The sequence below is a fragment of the Eublepharis macularius genome, chromosome 10, assembly GCF_028583425.1.
Source record: "Eublepharis macularius isolate TG4126 chromosome 10, MPM_Emac_v1.0, whole genome shotgun sequence".
Taxonomy (NCBI): Eukaryota; Metazoa; Chordata; class Lepidosauria; order Squamata; family Eublepharidae; genus Eublepharis; species Eublepharis macularius.
The window spans coordinates 96,483,307-96,504,020 of NC_072799.1; the positions used below are offsets into that span (position 1 = coordinate 96,483,307).

At 45.0% G+C, this 20,714-nt stretch overlaps 1 protein-coding gene across 1 annotated transcript in view; it reads left to right on the plus strand.

Moving 5' to 3' along the window:
* LOC129337150 (toll-like receptor 6) overlaps positions 1 to 20,714 on the plus strand; it is a 62,317-nt gene that overhangs the window by 32,248 nt on the left and 9,355 nt on the right. The window contains exon 2 of the mRNA XM_054990676.1: positions 19,719 to 19,875. The gene's annotated coding sequence lies outside the window, so the exon portion shown is untranslated. The remainder of the gene's footprint in view (positions 1 to 19,718; positions 19,876 to 20,714) is intronic.

Here is a 20,714-nt window from a genome sequence, read left to right on the forward strand (position 1 = left end):
AATATGACGCTATTGATTCTTTATTTACTTCTTTCTTATTATACAGCTTAGCGTAGAATTTATAAAAGGCTCTACTAATGGTAGTCTGCTCCAAATACATTTTGTTGTCTTCACAAATTTTATTTATTATTTTCTTTTCCCTTTTCTTCTTCAATTGCCATGCCAGGTACTTCCCAGGTTTATTAGCGCCCTCAAACGCTTTTTGATTCAGTCTTTTAAGATTCCACTCCAATTCTTTATTACTCATTGCTGTTAGCTGTTCTTGAAGTATTTTAATTTCCTGGTATACTTTCTTTTTCCCTGGTCTCTTTTTTAGCTGTGTTTCTTTGGCTTTTATTTTCTCCTCAATCTCTTGTCTTTTCTCCTCTTTCTTCTTTCTTGCTCTACCATTTAAGTCCATTAGTATGCCCCTTATGACCGCCTTGTAAGCATCCCAAACTTTATTGGTTGGTACTTCTTTATTCACGTTGTATTGTATAAAAAACTTTGTCTCTCTTCTCAATATTTCCATATTCTCTCTTTCCTGTAACAAGTCCTCATTTATTCTCCATGCTTTCCTTTTTCTCCTTTTTCCAAATTTCCACATAATTGGGTTGTGATCTGAGCCTACCATCGGCATTATTTCTACCTCCTTAGTCCATAACGCTAAGTCTTTTGAGGCCCAGATCATATCAGTTCTTGATAATGTAGAATGCCTTGCAGAATAAAAAGTAAACTGTCTGCTTTTAGGATATTCTCTCCTCCATACATCTTCAAGAGTCTCTTGTTGAATCAACTCAAAAAAAAGCTTTGGTAATAGTCCTCTTTTCTTTTGTGTCGTTGTAGTCTTTTTATCTAGTTCCAAGTCTGTCACTCCATTGAAGTCTCCAGCAAGAATTATCTGGTCATATGCAAAATCGTCTAAATGCTTCCTCAAGTCCTCAAAAAAGCTTTCTTTTGCACCGTTAGGTGCATAAAGTCCGACTACCAACACTCTCTTTAAATTCCAAATACATTCCACTGCTACAAATCTAGCTTCCACATCTCTCATAACAAATTTTGGCTGTAGCTCCTCTTTTATGTACAGCACCACTCCTCTTTTTTTCTTGTTAGAGGCCGCTACAAATTCTTTGCCCAGTTTTCCAGATTTTAAATATTTTACATCCTGTTTTCTAATATGGGTCTCTTGCAAACAAACAATGTCACATTTTTGTTTTAGTAGCCAGTGAAAAATGTTTTTCCTCTTATTCGGTGAGTTTAGTCCATTTACATTCCAAGATAATACTTTACACTCCATACTCATAATCTTGTTGGTAAGTCTTTTTCATTGTCCTTAATAAATCGCTCCATCTCTCGCTCAGATCTGATGCGTTTTTTGGCCCCTCCAAACTCAAAGGACACTCCTTCTGGTAACTCCCATCTGTACCTGATTTTCATGTCCTTCAAAATCTGAATTAGCACTTTGTATTTTTTCCGATCTAATAACACTGATCTGGGCAGTTCCTTCATTATAATGATCGTCTTGCCATCAATCTCCAATGGATCTTGAAACTGTTTTGTCACAATCCTCTCTTTCATATTTCGTGTTGTAAACTGCACAATCACATCTCTTGGTAGTTTCCTCTGGGTTGCAATTCTCGAATTCACACGGTATGCCACATCTAGGATAGCCACAACTTCCTCCTCCTCCTTCCCCAGGTATTCAGCCAACACCTCAGTCATCTGTTCTTGCGCTGACTTTCCTTCCACTTCTGGCAAGCCACGAAAACGTAGCTGCTTCTCCATATGTTTAGTTTCTGCAACTGACATTCTCCCCTTCACCAATCTCATCTCTGTTTGTTGCGTGTCTGCTAAATTCTCCATCGCGTCTTCTACTGTTTTAACTCTCTGCTGCGTTCCTTGTAATTCACTTCGTATTGTTTCCATACCTTTTTTCACTTCTGACAGCTCCGATTTTACTGTCTGTGTAACCTCTTTAACCTCTTTAATCAGCTCCAATTTCGTGTCCTTAAGTTCTTTAATCATATCTAAAAGTTTTTTGTCCAGGTTTTTATCCAGGTTTTCTATTGCTGATTGCCACTCTTTTTTTGACATCGTGGGGCTTGCTTTTGCTCGCTCCCACGAATCCGCTCTCTTCCTTAACTCCGTGGCGTAAAATTTAACGTTTTTCTGTTTTAAATGTCCCGGTCTTCTTGCAAAAATTAAATTTTAAAGAGTCCAAAATGTCGGGCGTCTTTTCTCTATGGTTTCTCTATAATTTTGTAATCCAAGATGGCCTACTTCCTTTTCCGCTGAAGCCGCGACCCTTCCCCTTTCAAAAATGGCGATTCCCTACTTCCTGCCCTCCAGCAAGGGCCGCTTCTCTCCAGCCGCTCTATTGTTATTACGCACTTCCTGTCTCCCGTCTTCCCACAGCAGATCTCGCGATGGTGTCTTTTTCTCACAGCTCCAAAGCCACAGGTATTCAAAACAATAGTCCGATTTCTTTAATAACTTCTTTAAACTTAGTCTCTTTTCAAATACAATTCCTGCCGAGTCTTCCCCTCCTTTTCGCTAGTCTGTTGCAGTTTAAAAATCTACTTTTTTTCCTCTCTGTTTTTATCAATCTGTCCCGTATCAGAAGATAATGATCTTTACCTTCTCTTCACTTTTCTCGGGTTGTAATCGCTGTTTCGATTTTAAGTTCTCCTCTCAGCTTCTTCCCCCAATCGAAGCTTGGGTATGTAGGTCTTATGCCAGCCGAATTGGCCCCAAAACTGCCGCAGAGATTGTAGCCGACCCGTCGCAAGGTGGGACCTCAAGGATCGGGAGGGGACCCGTTGTGTAGAGCCCCCCCTCGTCCGAGATCTGACTCACCCTAGGGTCTTGAGCGTTCTTTGCCTGCTCCCCGCCTGAGAGCAGTCGGCCGCGGGCTATTTTCACCCCACCGGCCAGTTAAAACGGCAGTCCGGTCAGCTCCGCAAATGGAGCTGCGTTAGACCTCCATGAATCCCAAACCGGAAGTCTTGGCGTTGTAGTTCCTGACGTTTCGCCAGCAGCTGTGGCTGGCATCTTCAGAGGTGTAGCACTGTCTTTTGGTGCTACACCTCTGAAGATGCCAGCCACAGCTGCTGGCGAAACGTCATGAATTACAACGCCAAGACCACGGCTATACAGCCTGGAAAATCCACAACAACCATCGTTCTCCGGCCGTGAAAGCCTTCAACAATACAATTCTTTAAAAAATTGTAATATTAGTAGATAAGTCTTGTAAATTTGAAGATTGGGTGATTCTGTCCTCTGGAGTTCTTTGTGGATTTAGGCTGCTCCTAATATGAGCTGGGTGAAGGCAGGGGGTAGGTTTTGCCACCTGCTCCACTCCTAATATCAGCTGGGTTAAGTTGGGTAGTGGACATTGCCACCTGCCTCCCTCCTAGTACCAGCTGGGTGAAGGCGGGAGGCGGACATTGCCACCTGCTCCCATCCTGCTCCTGGCCTGGGCTTCCCACCACGGCACGTTTTCTGGAGGGACATGGTACCTTGCCTTGGCTTCCCTCCATGGCAGCACCCTCTGGTGGTGCAGCAGGGTATACAGTGAGTTGTCTGAAATACGCTGACTCAATTATATAGTAAGATACCCCACTGAAGCCCCTCCCCAAACTCTGCCCCCTCCAGACTCCATCCCCCAAATTTCCAGGAAATTCCTAACCTGGACCTGGCAACGCTACTTGCTCATTTTGGTGTTGTGCTTAAAAGTGCAGGTGTGAACTTTTTTCTTTTTGTAATAATTTTTTTAAAAATAAATTCTTAAATGATGGTAGCTGTCCTCTGCACCACATAGTCTTCCACTGCTCAACTGTGCTATTTCAAACAGGTGTCACAGGACGGGGGTGGTCTGTTGACAATTTGCTGATCTCCCCAGGGGTGCACAGTAAACAGTGCCTGCGGTAACCAGACCGGGCACAAGGCGGGGCTAAGTGTTGCAAGACTGCTCAGGGGAGCAGGGGGCCTGTGTGCTCCCGCAAAGGCCACGTGGCGGCAGCAGGTACAAAGGAAAGCAGCAAAAGCCCCTCCGAGGGTTGGGGGGGCACCAGCTGGGTGGCCCGTGCCAGGTGGGGACTTGGACTGCCACTGGCTAACCCCGGTCACCCCAGAGGGCAAAAGGGGCAGTGCTCACAGGTTAGCGGGGCTGTTCCACCGCACTTCCTTTGCCAACATGCTCACAATATTTTCTTCCCTTTTCCCGTGTCTTCCAGTTAACAATGACATTGGGAGAACTTTCTGCATAGTTCAGCAGCTAAAGGACTTGTCAGGTATCTGTTCTCTGTCTTTCAGACTGTTTCCTCAAGAATTACAAGCTTGTAAAACAAACCCCTTTCTTAAAAAAGACGTGTTGAGCTGATCCTTCTCAACTATGCTTGTCATTCGTACCGTGCCATGCGGTCCCTTTTTCTGCTGCTGAAAGACTACCCTGGGCTTTGCTGCTGCCTGACAATTACTGTTATTTGCAAATCAACATTATTTGCACATCTAGTTCTGTATTGATTTTCATTGGGAAATCAGGATTTCAGCTTCTCTTGAGGTGTTTTCAAAACTTTCCAGCATGGTTATGGAGACCTGACAATGAGTATCCTGGAATCCTATACCTTTGATAGGCAGGTAGAAAAAGGAATTTTAACGGTTTGCCATGGTAAACTAAGAAAAATTGCATCTAATGCAGGGCAGACAGATGCTTTCATTTACCGGGGAAGTTCCTTGTTGGCCAGGGCCAGGAACAAGCCAACTCAACAGCCCTCCTGATGACTGCAATGAATGCCAGCCGGGGCTGCCCTGAGGGCTTTTGAGGCCCTAAGTTGCCCCCATGAGCTGCTGGCCAGCCAGCTGAGCACCCTGAGGCACTGGCTCCTTGGCCAGCCAATGGGAACGCATGTGCCCTGAGCTGCCGGCTGCCTACCTGTCCCATCAGGTGCATTCCAAGCCACTGGCTGGCCAAGCTGGCACCAGAGCAGCTGTCTGGCCTGAAGGTCTCTGGCTGGTGAGCCCCAAGCCCCTGTCTAGCCTGGCGGCCTGAGTGACTGCATTGGGCCTGGGGTGCCGAAGGGCTGCCTGCCACTGGTGTCCTGATGCCCCCATCACCTAAGAGCACCAGGCGGGCAGGCTGTAAAGATCTGCCGGTTGAATCTCAGTAATTTTACTGCAAGAGTCCAGGACTGCATGAGTTCAACATTTACTGATAATCGCCAGTTGCAGCATCCCAAAATGTTCTGTGTTAGGATATAGATCCAGAGGAGTTAGCCGTGTTAGTCTGTAGTAGCAAAATAGTAAAGAGTCCAGTAGCACCTTTAAGACTAACCAACTTTACTGTAGCATAAGCTTTTGAGAACCACAGTTCTCTTCATCAGATGCATCTGATGAAGAGAACTGTGGTTCTCGAAAGCTTATGCTACAGTAAAGTTGGTTAGTCTTAAAGGTGCTACTGGACTCTACTATTTTGTTAGGATAAAGTCTGTTTCCCAATACCCAGCATATATAGACATTTAAGCATAGCCCACCCCCCCAAGCCCCGCATCTATCTACAGTGAATATGGGAAGGAATCCAGCTACAGTAGATATCTACAGGAATGCGAGCTAAGAGAATGTTTTTATAAAATCCAGAATATCAAGTTTATGTATCTGTGGCAATTGTGGCTCTCCTGTGGAATAACTGAAGAACTCTAAATAATAATAACAGTAATTACAACAACATTCAACTTATATTCCAGCCTTCAGGACCACTTAATGCCCACTCAAAGCGGTTTACAAAGTATGTCTTTATTATCCCCTCAACAAAACACCCTGTGAGGTGGGTGGGGCTGAGAGAGCTCTGAGAGAGCTGTGACTGGCCCAAGGTCACGCAGCTGGCTTCAAGCAGAGGAGCGGGGAATCAAACCCGGCTCTCCAGATTAGAGTCCTGCCCCTATTAACCACTCCACCAAACTGGATTTTTCATGCTGTACATATGTGAAACCCCTTGCCTTATGAAGCATTTACTCATTCTAAAAGAGAAAATCACTCATATGGAGTTTTTATCAGTCCTCCCCCAATTTTTCCATTGGTAAAATTGAAAAAAAAAGTTCTTGGGAAAAAACAGAACCCCCCTCACCCCCCGCCCCCCAGACCTTCCTATCTCTAATCAAGACACACTTTTCATCAGAGCAGGGTGGGGAGAAGCTACAGCTCTGTTATTTGGAATAATGTAGGGCATCCAGGTTGCAACATGGCAACCATATTTGGGCACATCAATCCTCAGCAGAACTGCTTGTTTCTCAGTGGGCAAGAAATAATTATTTAGGTTAGCTTTATAACTGAATCAGAGAGAGTCCAGTAACACCTTTAAGACTAACCAACTTTATTGTAGCATAAGCTTTCGAGAATCACAGTTCTCTTCATCAGATGCATCTGACGAAGAGAACTGTGATTCTCGAATGCTTATGCTACAGTAAAGTTGGTTAGTCTTAAAAGTGCTACTGGACTCTTTTTGATTTTGCTACTACAGACTAACACGGCTCACTCCTCTGCCTTTATAACTGAATGTCTCGTATGATGCTTTTGGCAACTTAAAATATTGGTCTTAGATAGAATTAGAAATAAGGATATAATTGATCAGGTTGCATTTTCATCTAACATGGGGGTGGATTGGCCATTGAACTTACAGGGAGATTTGCCAGTGGGCTCCTGTCCTAGAGGGCCACTGGCAGCAAGGAGCAGGCAGAGCCAAGCCCCAACAAACCCGCCAGTACCTCAGGGGCCACTTGGCTCAGTAGTAATGGCGACCAGGGTCTGCTTAGCAAATGCCTCTTCTTGAACTGTTCCCAGTTTGCAGGAGAGACTATTGGTGAGCCGACGCCTGTTATTGGCACACTGAGTTGAGTTTCGGCAGTGCTGGCTTGTACCACTACAGGAGCTACTCCCCTCGGCTTGCTCCAGGGCCATTTCCACTTTCCAATCCGGCCCTATGCAACATGCTTTTTAAAAAACTTGTTTTGAAGCAATAATGGATTCAGTCTCAATAGTTTGGGTTAGGGTAGAGAGCATATGGAGTTGGTTCCTGATTTAAAAAACCTTTAAATATGTAAATAAAAAGAAATTATTTTTGTCATTCAATACGGTCCAGTTCATTTTCATGCAGACTTGGACCCATTTTATCATTTTAAGTTGCTGCTCTGTTTTATCTTTTGCTTAGTTTTCGATCGTTGCAACTTTTATTCTGTTTATGCTCTTACTGTGCTTTACTGTGTAAACTACCTTGAGTAGACTCTACGGAGAGAGAGCACAGAAATAAATACATACATTTATCTCCCAAAATGTTCAGGATTCTTAGGTTAGCATTGTAAGCCTCTTGTCAGTATAGTATTCCAGACTAAAGTTTAAGAAAATGTTCACTGAGAGTCTCAAAAGAAACTGTGATTCTTTTCGTTCATATCGCTTATCAAGAGAGCCTCAGATTACAGCGATAACTGGAGCACATTCCGTGCTGGTTTCTCTAACCGCTCATACGAACACCAAAGCCTCGTCTTTTCCCCTAAGAAGCCCCCCGTTTCCTTTCTAACCCCTCCCCCCATTTTCTACTATATAATGTGTTTAAATTTAAATATATTTAAATTTAGATATATTAGCAAGTACTTATAGTACTGTAGATAATTATTGCAATCAAGATTTGCAGCAAGAGTTTAAAAAATCTAAGGAGGAACTATTGCCATCGGTTTCCTGTAAAAATGTTTATTTTTAGCTAAGTTAAGCAAATTCTGCTTTTGTGGTTGAATTTCATCAAGATGAAATCTTGTAATTTCCTGAAATACTTCCATTTTTAAAAAAAATTGTGCTTGCTATCTTTTCAAGTCTACATTTGACTGGGAAGTCAGCTGGACGTCACTGCTGGGAAAGGTTCTAACGTTGCTTTTGAGAGAATAACAACCTTCTTGTAATTGTTAAGGAAAGCATTTTCCCTTGCCATTGCTTTAAGAGGTACGCGGTAGGTGCTAAGATTTGCCTTTAGATATATGGGGGAGCCTGGGCTGGGACTTTTGTAAAAGAAACTTTCAAGATTGCACTTGGGGGTGAATATGACTGCTATGGTTGATTGTGAAAACGCTGCATACGCTTGCCCATCTTTTATGGCAGAACTTGTTATAAAGTCAGAGACCCAGTTTTCGAAATCATCTTGCTAAACTGACGTAACCTGGCGGAAGGAGGTTGCCAGCCGGTGTGTTGTAGGGGTTAGTCTTGGAGGAGAGGATGGGGAAGCCCCGGTTCCAGTCTCCACTCTGCCGTGGAAGCTCACTGGGTAAGCTTGAGCCAGTCACACGCTCAGCCTCACTTAGCCCATTGACTTGATCGGATGGAGAAGGCGAGAATGACGTTGGGTCCTCATTGGGGAGGAGGGGGGTATAAATATATAAATAAATAAAATGTGTGCATTTGCCAGGAGTAGCCCGAAGAGGAGAGGCTGTCCAGCCCTTCGCCCATCTGCCACTTCCCTTCTGCCATCCCCTTCCCCTGCTGCTCTTCTCTCAGCTGGGGTTCCCAGACGTGCATTTCCTGCATGACAGGAAGATCTCTGCCTGATGGGAAGGACACACCCTTGCACCTGTCACTTCTCACTAGCCAATAGCCACAAACCACTGCTTTGCTTTTGTAGTGGTGCTAGAGCTGTGGCTGTTGCAAATATCTATTGGGAGTCCGATGACTGTTCTTGCTCTCTCTAGTTATCTCCTGTTTTTAGTGTATGCAGGACCTTACTTCGATGCTGATTTTGAACAAAAACAGTGTGGTATATTTTTTGACCATTATGTAGGAAGAGACAGCTTTGAGAAAAGCCTTAGGATCCAATGCTGGGAAGACCCCATGACCCCTGTTCTAAACCATGACATGACAGGGCAGCAGGGCATGATGGGGGGGGGGTGATTCAGTGTTGTGCCAAATGCACAACGTAGCTTCTGGGGCAAAAACTGGAAGTGATGTCATTACATTGGCAGGACACTCTAGAATTCACTGAAAACTGAATGTTTAACCATAGAGTTTTGGGTGAACCATAGAGCAGAAAAACTTGGGTAATTTTTAAAAAAAAAACTTGATTAAGAAACCTAAAATAATTTTGTTACTCTGCTCCTACAGTAGTTATACATTTCAGAGTCAGCCTTGTACCGGATTAGCCTCCCTGTGAGGAAGGTATATTGGAAGATTATGGTGATTTTGTAGTAGCTATTTATTTTAAAACACACTTGTTGAGCATAAGAGGGGAGGTAAATATTCAGAGAGGTGGTGGCACTCTTTAAAGCAGCCTCAGTTCTACCAAAACCAGACAACATAAAATGGAAAATGGTTGTTGTGGGTTTTCCGGGCTGTATTGCCGTGGTCTTGGCATTGTAGTTCCTGACGTTTCGCCAGCAGCTGTGGCTGGCATCTTCAGAGTGTGTGACACTGAGAGATCTCTGTCTTTTGGTGCTACACCTCTGAAGATGCCAGCCACAGCTGCTGGCGAAATGTCAGGAACTACAATGCCAAGACCACGGCAATACAGCCCGGAAAACCCACAACAACCTCCGGCCGTGAAAGCCTTCGACAATACTTTTTACCCTGATAGGAGGGCTGGATTGTAGGGAGGGGATCTCGGATGATCCACTAATGAGGTAGGACCCATAGACCTCACCACTATGTTGTATTGGATTCCTACTAATGCTGTGTCTTTGTAAACTTGTATCTGTTTACCCTATGGCATCGTTTATGGAAATGTTTCTGATGTTGACTGTACTAATCTCACACTGTGTAATCTGCCTTGCGTCTCAGTGAGAAAGGCGGACTATAAATGACATAAACAAACTTCCCCTTCCTCAGCTCCAGCTCTTCAGAGCACAAAATTCAAGACTGAGCCTAAATACTTGATACACTGTTTCTGTGTCTGGTCTACAGATGTGGATGGGGTGTGTACTCCAAAAAAAAATGGGTGATCCAGATCTGGGTTTCATTTTTTTTTAAGCCTGAGATTCATGGAATCCAGGTCAGATTCTCTGATCTGGGTTAGAGAATTCCAGATCTAACCTGCCATTATTCCCCATAGGAAATAATGTCTTGAGGGGTTTGGGGCATAATTTGAGATAGCTCCACCAAAATTGGTGGCAACCCACTCTTGATTGCCCCTAAAGACACCCCCCCACACACACACACATTTCAGGTGAACTGGACCCCAAGGTCCAATGCTGTGGGCTCCTAACAAGCTGCCCTCAGCCACAGTTTAAAAGGTGCCTGACGGTGATGGCTTGAAGGGCTCTTTTGGAGCTCATTTGAGGGGAGGGAATGGGACTCCACTCCGCCTGTCCTTCTTCCCACCCCACCAGCCTTGCGCCACTGTCCTCTAGTACTGGGTCAGGGTTTGGCTCCAGCTCCATTGAGGCTGTTGTCTCCTTCTTGCCTGTTGCCGCCAGCACCCGTTGGCCACTGCCTACAGCTCCCTGCTGCGGCCTGATAAACCAGCCCAGCAGAGTTTGGCCCCTGTATCTGAACCAGGAGTCGACTTGGGGAACTGGCAGAGCTGGATTATGCCAAATCAGCATAAATCTGGCTTTAATAATAAATCTGAGCTGGATTGCACATCCCACAGTTGCCTCGGAACCTGGGAACCAGAGAGATCCCCCTACTTGTGCCATGGCAGGAGTGAGCAAAGGAACTCCAGTGACACCCGAGGATTTATGGAAAGACCCCACGATCCCGCGTGGGCCCGGCGTATATGCATTGGTAGAAGAGGGAGTATCTCCTACACTTCCCAGATGGGATGTCAGTTTCCTCGACGGGTTGGACTGGATGTCTGCAGAGGACTCATCGGCAAGGTTGAGAGTACTGAGGAACCAGCGGTGGAGGAACCTGAGCAGACGGAGTCTGTTCCTGTGGAAAGGAGTCCGCGAAATGGAGGAGGAGAGCAGAACGACAACAAGTGCAGAAGAAACATAGTGGCCGCACTCCGGGAAGAGCTGCAGCTGCTGAGGTGTGACCTTCTCGCCCTCACAGGACTGGCCCATGGACTGGCACAAGCAGCAAGCCGAACAGAGTCACCCGGGGACCTACTGCAGCTGTTACCTGCTGTTCCCCAAGGAGAGTCGCCGCTAGGAGGGGCCCCAGAGTGACTGGAGGAAGGAGTGCCACCTCTGCAGCCGTCGGAGCTTCGCAGACTAGAGGCTCGCTTTGAAGGGCGTTCTGATTAATTGGGATATTTCCTTGTACAAGTGGCAGAATTCCTGAGGGTATGGAGCACACCTTCCCAAATGAAGCCAGCCAAGTGAGTTACATAGGCTCATGGCTGGGGGGGTCCCGCAGCTAAATGGTATGTGACTCTGTATGCAACCAAAGCCCGGAACTGAGGAGCATGGAGGCATTCATCCAGGCTCTCAAGGAGCAGTATGGGGACCCTCTTGAGGAGGAGAGAGCGAGAACCTGCCTGAGGATGATAAGACAGGGCACCCGTCTGGTCCGGGAATATGCAGCCAAGCTGAGGGACTGAATGGAGGGGGTGAAGATTGAGTTTCTCAGAGCTGGCCTGAACCCCGACCTCGTGGCTAAAGCGATGGTGCAGGATGACCCCCGAACTCTCCTTGGCTGGATTCAACTGGCTTGCGGAATCGAGAACCGAGAGCAAATAGCGGAGTTGCTGAAGTTGCAGCATCACGCTGGCCAGCGGAGAAGCCCAATGGATGCACAGGCCCCGGAGTGAGGGAAGTCACGACACGGCATTGCCCTGGCTGAGAAGGACCAGAGGAGGAAACGGGGGCTCTGTGTTAAATATGTAGGGAATTGGGCCACTTTACTGCCCAGTGTCTGGGTGAAGGTAAGAGCCACCTGGAGTTGGAGCCAAAGCCGCGACACTTGACGGGGTGCTCAACGGGGTGGCCCTGATCTACTTCCAGGAAGGAAGCCACCGCAGCGGCCATGGCACCAGAGGAAGGAAAGGACACTGCGAGTGAAGAGCTCTTGTCAAACTACGAAGGGGAGCCAAAATCGCCGATGGGAAATGGTGGAGACCTGCTGTGAAGGTCACCCGATGGCGGGTCGCAGAAGTCCCGGTGCCGCAAAGGGTGAGACCTAAGGGAGCATTGTTTTTCATAGGGCACTGGGAAAGTGAAACCGAGTGCTAAACAGAAACGAGTCCATACAGAGTAAGATTAATATTAAATATTTATATTCCACCTTCCTCTGATAGATCTATTTTGTCCTCCCATTGGAGCAGTCTGGCTGCTTATCTTGAACAGCTAGAACAAGAATTCCCCTATGTAGAAATAATCTTAGCTGGAGATTTTAATGCAAGAGTTGGTAATGATATTTCATCTCTTTTTAGTAATTTGGGTCTTGACCAGGATGCCTTGTTGTTTTTATTTACTCCCTCAATGAGACGCTCTAAGGACACTTTGTCAACTCCTGCAGGGTTGAAGCTGGCACAGTTTTGCCCCCAATTCTGTAAAATTTGGCTGAATGGTCTGACAAGCTTTGACAAATCATACGAGTGTACATATATTTCTACAAGGGGCTGCAGTGTCATTGACTATATTTTAGTCTCCCCTTCTTTTAGGTCACGTCTCTGGCTTTACAGTTGGAGATCAGCTTCTTAGTGATCATTTACCCCTGATTTGTGTCTTTGACATTAAGGGGAATTCCTCATCAGCTCTGACTCAGGATGTGGAATTTCTGTCTAGGATTCCACGATCTCCGGATCTAGGACATAAGATTCTAAAGGTACTGAAATCAAACATCAGTTTAGACCTTAAATCTGCATTAATAAATCCTTCTGATCCCTTAGAGATGACACAAATTTATGGGATCTTATTAAATTTCATTACAGAATCCTTAAAACAGGATTCCAGAAGGGCTTTACCAAAGCAAGTAGCAAGTTCTCAGACGGCTGCGTGGTTTGATGGGGAATGCAGGAATATAAAAGCCCATCTACGTACTATTTACTGTAATTTTCGTGATTCTGCAGCTACCTGCTTGCCAGTGGAGTATCAGATAATTAAAAATAATTTACATCATCTTATAAGGATTAAGAGGTTGACCTTTATTAATAAACAATGGGAACAACTTTTATGCGCCACTACCCTGAATGATTCCAGGCAATTCTGGACCATAATGAATGGTGCTATTCGCTCTGAGATCCCTTATATATCAGCCATTTCCCCCGATACATGGTTTCAGTATTTTTTGGACCTATTTTGTGAGGATCTCCCTAATGGAATGCAACTGGTTTATTCTCCCCTGGATGGTCTCCCAGAGTGGCCTCCTGTCACTCCGGAGGAAAGAATAAGTCTTATAGATCAACTAAAATCAGGTAAAGCTCCTGGTCCAGATGTGATAATCCCAGAGGTGCTGAAAGCTGATCCAGAGTGGTGGGCCCCTCTGCTTGCTTCTCTCTTCACTATGGTAAATAAGACTGGCCAGATGCCAGATGCCTGGACCAATGCGATTATTGTTCCCATTTATAAGAAGGGTTGTTATCTCAACCCCTCTAACTTTAGACCAATCAGCCTTCTATCCGTTATTGGGAAACTATACGCTAAATTCTTGCAAATTAAGCTCAGCGCTTGGATGTCATCTAGTAAAATATTAGGCCCAGAACAGGTGGAGTTTTGCCAGGGGAAGTTAGCTTTGGATAATTGTTTAGTCCTCGCTCATTTGATTAATAAATACATGAGAAGGAAAGATCTAAACTGTACATTGCCTTTCTGGACCTTAAGGGAGCCTTTGACTCTTTCTCAAGATAACTTCTCTGGGCAAAGCTTGAGGGGATGTCACTAGATAAGAGGTTATTATCTCTTATCAAAAGACTTTATACATCAACATCTTGCCAGGTCAGGTGTTCTTCCTTTGGGAGACTCTCTCCCAAGATCTTTATTAAGAAGGGGGTTGAGCAGGGGTGCATTTTAGCCCCCCATTTGTTTAATCTTTTTCTAAATGTTCTTGCCCCTTTTTTGTCACTAGTTGACGGTCACAGTCCTAGACTTGGCTCCGCTTCTATCCCTTTGTTATTATATGCGGACGATGCGGTTCTTTTGTCTTCTTCCCGTGTTGGATTGAATCATTTATTGAACCGTTGCCTTGAATACCATGTGACCAACAGACTGGAGTTGAACTATGAAAAATCTAAGGTATTGGTTCTTCCCAATTCCCGGAAACTGTATAACTGGATTGTCAATGGTAATAGAGTTGTTGTGGATTTTCTGGGCTGTATAGCCGTGGTCTTGGCATTGTAGTTCCTGACATTTCGCCACAGCTGTGACTTGCATCTTCAGAGGTGTAGCACCGAAAGACAGGGATCTCTCAGTGTCAAACTGTGGAGGAGATGTTTGCAGGTGATTTATATCTACTCAGAAAAGTGGGTTGGGTTGTGTCATCCTGTAAGGGTTTCCCAGGTTGTGGAATGCTAACGGAGTGCTAATGCTTCACTGTATCCTGAGGAGGTTCTTTTGCATATGGATTGGTGCTTGATATGCTAATCTTCTCTGCAGGGCTATTGTGGATTGTAGAGTCTTTTGTTAGCCTGGTGTTTTTCAGAACTGGAAACCATGCTCTATTCATTCTTAAGGTCTCTTCTTTCCTGTTGAAGTTTTGCTTATGCTTGTGAATTTCAATGGCTTCCCTGTGCAATCTGACGAAGTAGTTGGAAGTGTTGTCCAGTATTTTGGTGTCCTGGAATAAGATACTGTGTCCTGTTTGAGTTAGGCTATGTTCGGCCACTGCTGATTTTTCAGGTTGTCCAAGTCTGCAGTGTCTTTTATGTTCTTTTATTCTTGTCTGGATGCTGCGCTGTGTGGTCCCGATGTAAACTTGTCCACAGCTGCAGGGTATGCGGTATACTCCTGCAGAGGTGAGAGGGTCTCTACTGTCTTTTGCTGATCGTAGCATCTGTTGTATTTTTCTGGTGGGTCGGAATACAATTTGTAGGTTGTGCTTTTTCATAAGCTTTCCCATCTGATCCGTGATTCCTTTGATATATGGCAAAAACACTTTTCCTGTAGGAGACTTTTTCCTTAGTAGTTTGATTTATCCTGGGTTTAATTGCTCTTCTGATTTCATTTCTGGAGTAGCCATTTGCTTGAAGTGCTTGGTTTAGATGATTAATTTCCTCATTGAGAAAGTGCAGCTCACATATCCGCCTTGCATGGTCTACAAATGTTTTCATTATGCCTCTTTTCTGTCGGGGGTGGTGATTGGAGTTTTTGTGTAAGTACCGATCCGTGTGAGTTGGTTTCCTGTAGACCTTGTGACCTAACTGAAAGTTTGCTTTGCAGATGACCACGGTATCCAGAAATGGGAGTTTACCCTCAATTTCTTTCTCCATTGTGAATTGTATGTTCAGGTGGATGTTGTTGAGGTGGTTTAAAAACTCCATCAATTCTTCCTCACCATGGCTCCAAATGATAAATGTATCATCCACAAACCGGAACCAGACACTAGGTTTGTGGAGTGCTGATTCTAGAGCTGTTTTTTCAAAATGTTCCATGTAGAAGTTTGCTATAACTGGGCTGAGACGGCTTCCCATGGCTACCCCATCCCTCTGTTCATAGAATTTGTTATCCCATTGGAAGTAACTGGTTGTCAGACAATGGTGGAATAAGGCTGTTACATCCTCTGGAAAAATCTGATTAATAAGTGCAATAGTGTCTTTTACTGGAACTTTAGTAAACAGGGATACAACATCAAAACTGACAAGTATGTCCTGTGGATTGAGTTTCAGAGAACTGGTTTTGTTGATGAAATGTGCTGAATCTTTGATGTAAGATGTGGTTTTCTCAATGTGGTCCTGCAGAAGATTGGCCAGATGTCTAGCTAATTCATATGTCGGTGAGCCAATGGCATTCATGATGGGTCGGAGTAGAACTGAATCCTTATGAATTTTAGGGAGTCCATATAGTCTAAGTGGCTGTGCTTCTGTCTGAATTTGTCAACTCTAGTTGGTCAGCCTGTATTGAAGCTAAAATAAGTTCCTTGAACTTATCTATAGAATCTTTATCCTTGCTTTCTGAGTCGGAGGCCTTCTCAAAAATAAAAGCCAGTCTTTTGGGATTAGAGTTACAAACTCTCTGTAGTTCTGCTAATAGAACTTGTTGTCCCCTAAACTTGGGGATTGTCCCTAATGTAAGTCTCCCAGCAGTATACCTTTACCAACTCCTGGCTCCCCATTTGCATAGAGCCTTTTCTCTGGCCAGATTTAATGTTCTTCCTTCAGCCATTTTATCTGGCAGATTTCATGGGATTCCTTATTATAGCAGGTGTTGTCCTTGTTTGATGGACTGTGTTGAAACTGTTTCCCATGTTCTTCTCCAGTGCTCCTTTTATCTGGCGCCGTGCTGGGATCTTCTACATCCTATATTAGCCCAACTTTCAGAGTTTTCTGATGATTTTAAGGTTCAGTTTCTGCTTGACAACCCAGATGTGGAAATAACTGAAACTGTAGCAAAGTTTCTCTACAGTGCTATGGCTAAATGCCCTGACAAGTAATATCCTATATTGGTTTTGCTGCCCTGTTGTCCTGTTCCTATCTGAATTTTCTAATCTTACTCTGTATGGACTCTGCTAAACTAGTCTGGTCTAAGGAATGCTAAGCAGCCTTTGAAGAATTAAAAGCTCGTTTCACCTCTGAACCTGTGTTGCGCCATCCCGATGGGAGCCACCTTGCGATGTTGCTATGGGAGGAGTCGTCCTACGGGAAGGGGAGGATGGGAAAATGCACCCCTGCGCTTATGTGTCCAAGAAATTTTCTGAGGTCAAAATGAACTGCGAGAGCCTCGCAGACTGGGAGCAAAGCAACTGTGGTGGGCGGAGTTTTCTCACAATTCAATGTTGTGTTTAAACATTTCCCTGAGAAGTCAAATTTCCTAGCAGATGCGCTGTCCCCGCCTTCCCCAACGCAACAGCCAAAGGGAGGAAGTGGTAGATACAATGTTTTCCCCTGCTCAGTTGGGAGGGGCCATGATTACAAGAAACCAAGTGGCCAAGGCAAACTGCTTTCCCCCTTCTCCCCCCCCCCCCCGCCCAGAGTGGGAAGAGAAAATTAAGGTGGAACTGGAAAAAGAAGGGGAAGAAAATCGGCTGGAGGACTTAGAGAAGGGGAGGAATGATTGTTGGTATAAGAACAACAAACTATATATCCCGCAGGGTCTATGGGGAGAAATAGTAAAACACTGTCATGATGCCAAGTTGGCCAATCATCTGGGTTATTTAAAAACACTGCACTTAATACAAAGACAGTTTTGGTGGCCAGGAATGTGGAAGGATGTGTCGCAATATGTATCCATGTGTCAGACCTGTTTAATGGGCAAAAAGAGGGAGAGAACCTCCAGGACTGCTACAACCTCTGCTACAACCCCACCCCGACCCTGGTCTGTAGTATCCATGGACTTCATCACTGACCTTCCTCCGAGCAAAGGGGAAACAGTGATTTTGGTGGTGGTGGATTTGTTTTTCAAACAAGCTCATTTTATTCCATGCTCTAAGTTGCCAACAGACAAAAAGTTGGCCACAATGTTCATGCAGCATGCAGTAAGACTCCATTTCCTGACAAAGTAATAGAGGATCGGGGCCCACAGTTTATTGCCAAGTTTTGGTGGGAGCTGATGGAAGTAACAGGCATGACTCAAGGGTTGAGTTCAGCGTATCACCCTGAGACTGACGGGCAATCTGAAAGGGTTAATCAAGTCCTGGAACAATTTTTAAGGTGTTACATTAATTAGCAACAAGATAATTGGACTGATTTTCTAGTGTTTGCAGAATATTGTTACAACAATAACGTTCTTAGCTCTACGGGAGCATCCCCACTCAAGATCACACAGGGCTTTGAAGGCAAACCCTTTCCATTTGTGAAAGACCCCCGCCTGAGAGTGGGGGGGATCTCAGTACTTGGTGGAACTCTATCGTGGAACAGTGGGATCTAATAACAAAAACCCTGGAAAGAGCCAAACAGGATTACCAAAAACATGCAGACCGTAAACACTCCCCCCTGGGATCTGAAACCTGGAGATGAGGTTTATGTGTCCACCAAAAATCTCAAGGGTGAACAACCAAGCAAAAAGTTGGGATGGAAGTACATTGGACCTTATAAAATCCTTGATGTCATACATGGGGTAGCTGTGAAACTAGACCTGCCCAAGAATTTAAAACATACCCATCCAGTATTCCACTGCAGCTTGTTGAAGAAAGCCCCGGAAGCAAACACCTGGTACCCGAAATCTGGAGTTCCTCCCCATCTCATGGTGGATGGACAACCACATCATGAAGTGGAAGAGGTGTTGGACTCAAAATGGAGAAGTGGAAAATTATTTTACTTGATAAAATGGAAGTACTTTGACCAGGGTCAAAATGAGTGGGTTCAAACTGAAGATGCAAAAGCTAAAAGACTCATTGAAGCTTTTCACAAACGTTATCCAGAGAAACTGAGGGAGGGGTGATCCTGTTATAGATGTCATTGGGGGGGGGGGCGGATAATGGCAAGCAGGCAGGCCAGCCTGCCTGCCATGACTGTGAATGCATGTCTACTGGGGTGGGGGGTGGGCTTTCTTCCTGTCGTGTAGCTTCCTTCACTATGCCTCTGCTTGGCTAAGCTATGCTTTGCTAAGAGACCTTATCAGTGCAGCTGGTAATGTGGGGGAACCAGGCATGGGAACTTCAGTTGGGCATCTTTTGAAGAACTTTCACTGATTTCAACTGACTTGTTTGGATTGTGGGAGGGGAACTGGAGTATCATCTCTCGGGCAAGACTGTGCTTCAGCATTCCGGGCAATCTCTATGTATCAGTGCACTTCTAGGGAGTTTTATCTGAATAAAGACCCTTTTAACTCATACCACTGTGTTGGATGGAGAGTCTGAGAGAATCCCCTAGCCAGGCCTGACACCTCTAGATAGGGTCTCACCGCTCGGTTCCCAGGTGTGCAGCGGCCTGATTTGGATCAGGGTTACTGTTAAAAGGGGCTTGAGCACTCCCACCCATGCTGTCTTCCTGACATGAAATGGTCCTGAACAACTGCTTTTTGCTCATTGCAGAAAGTTACGTGCATCACAAATGTAGCTCACTAGTATGTTAAGTTTCCCCAATGAGACAAACAATGGCTCCCTGGGGCCGTTTCAGGTCAAGAAAACATGGAGAGCGGCATTCACAGTTCCCATATTCCAGTGCAGCTTGCGGCTGATGCCCCCCCCCCCTCCTGCTCATTGTGTCAGCACAGAAGCACTGACATAGCGACAACCATGCCAGCCCGCCCCCCCCCCCCCGGAAAGCCCACCTCCCACCAGTAGCTGAGCTGTGCCTCAGGTGCCTGTCAACTGAGGGTTTTTTTTAAAGCCCTGTTGAAGGGTTAAAGGCTTTTAAAGTGTTGGCTTTTCCAAGCTGGTGCTAAGTTCCACCTCCCACCCAGTCACCCCGATTGGTACAGTCACAGCTTTTACACGGAGGCACCAGCTGCAGCTGGAGTGCTGTTTCTTCTTTAAGTCAGAGAAAAGAAAGTTTTGTGGAAAGCTTCCAAATGAAGCTCCTTCCTCGCATGCAAGCTCCCAAATGAAGAGAAGGGCATATACTGTGTGCCACCTGCCCAAACAGACCCAGGAACGCTCAGGCGTCTGTCTCCTGCGCTGCCTCCATTTCAACTCAAATGGTGTCTTTCTAGGTACGGAGCTAAATATACATAGCTAAACCCTGTGCTGAGTCTAGCTACCATATCTGAATCCCATCTGTCCTCCTTATTTTTACATAGGATGTTTCTTCACATTTTGACCTGAATCAGACATGGCAAACTTCTCAGAACATAGGACATTAGGGGTGTGAAGGCCAAGAAAAGAAAACATGGAAACGTTCTGAGAGACAAAGAAAAACATCCCACCTGAAACTGAACAACTGCCGAGTGAAATGCTGTGAGTTTCTTATCTAAGATGTGATTAGGGTTCCCAGTTCAGGGCTGGAAAATTCCTTAAGATTTTGGGGTAGAGCCTGAGGGAGGGCAGGGTTTGGGGAAAGACCTCGGTGAGTATAATGCTGTAGAGAACATACTCCAAAGCAGCCATTTTCTGCAGGGAGAACCTGATTTCTGTAGCCTGGAAATCAGTTGTAATTCTCCAGGCCCCACTGGAGTTGACAACTCTAGAAGTACTGATGATTAGGTAATTAGAGGTGATAGTACAGTATTGCAACACTGTTTGAATGGATTACTAAACAGAGAACACACTCAGAGCTTGATGCTGGAAAAGCAATTTCAGCTGTTCAGGAACACGTGTGTTATGTTAGAGTTGTCCTGTCAATATCCTTCCTGGATTTCGTTTGAGATATTAGAAATTTGATTTCTGGTACTGTGACGAGGCCATTTCTCAAGCTTTGGTATGAAGGTTGCTTGGGCAGAGTGCTGTTAGCAGATGAAGTCGCAAATAAGGCCTTAAAATGTGCCTCCCAGCAGTTGGCAGAGAAGTGACAAAGGAGCGGAGATCTAATGTTTAACTCCTTGCGATCATGTCCCAGAAAATTTTTGCATCTTTTTCTTTGGAAGCCCAAATTAAATGTTCCCATGAGATAATTAAAGCAGCTCTCTTTTTTCCCCTTTTAATAAGCATTCTAAATTCATGTTTTAACAAGGAAATCATTTAAGTATACCTCTGTTATTATGTGAGTTGAATTGCAGGTGCATGTAGCAAATTGCTACATACTTGGGGGGACTGCCCAGCTGCACAGAAAAATAGGGAAGAATATACATGTATTTCTT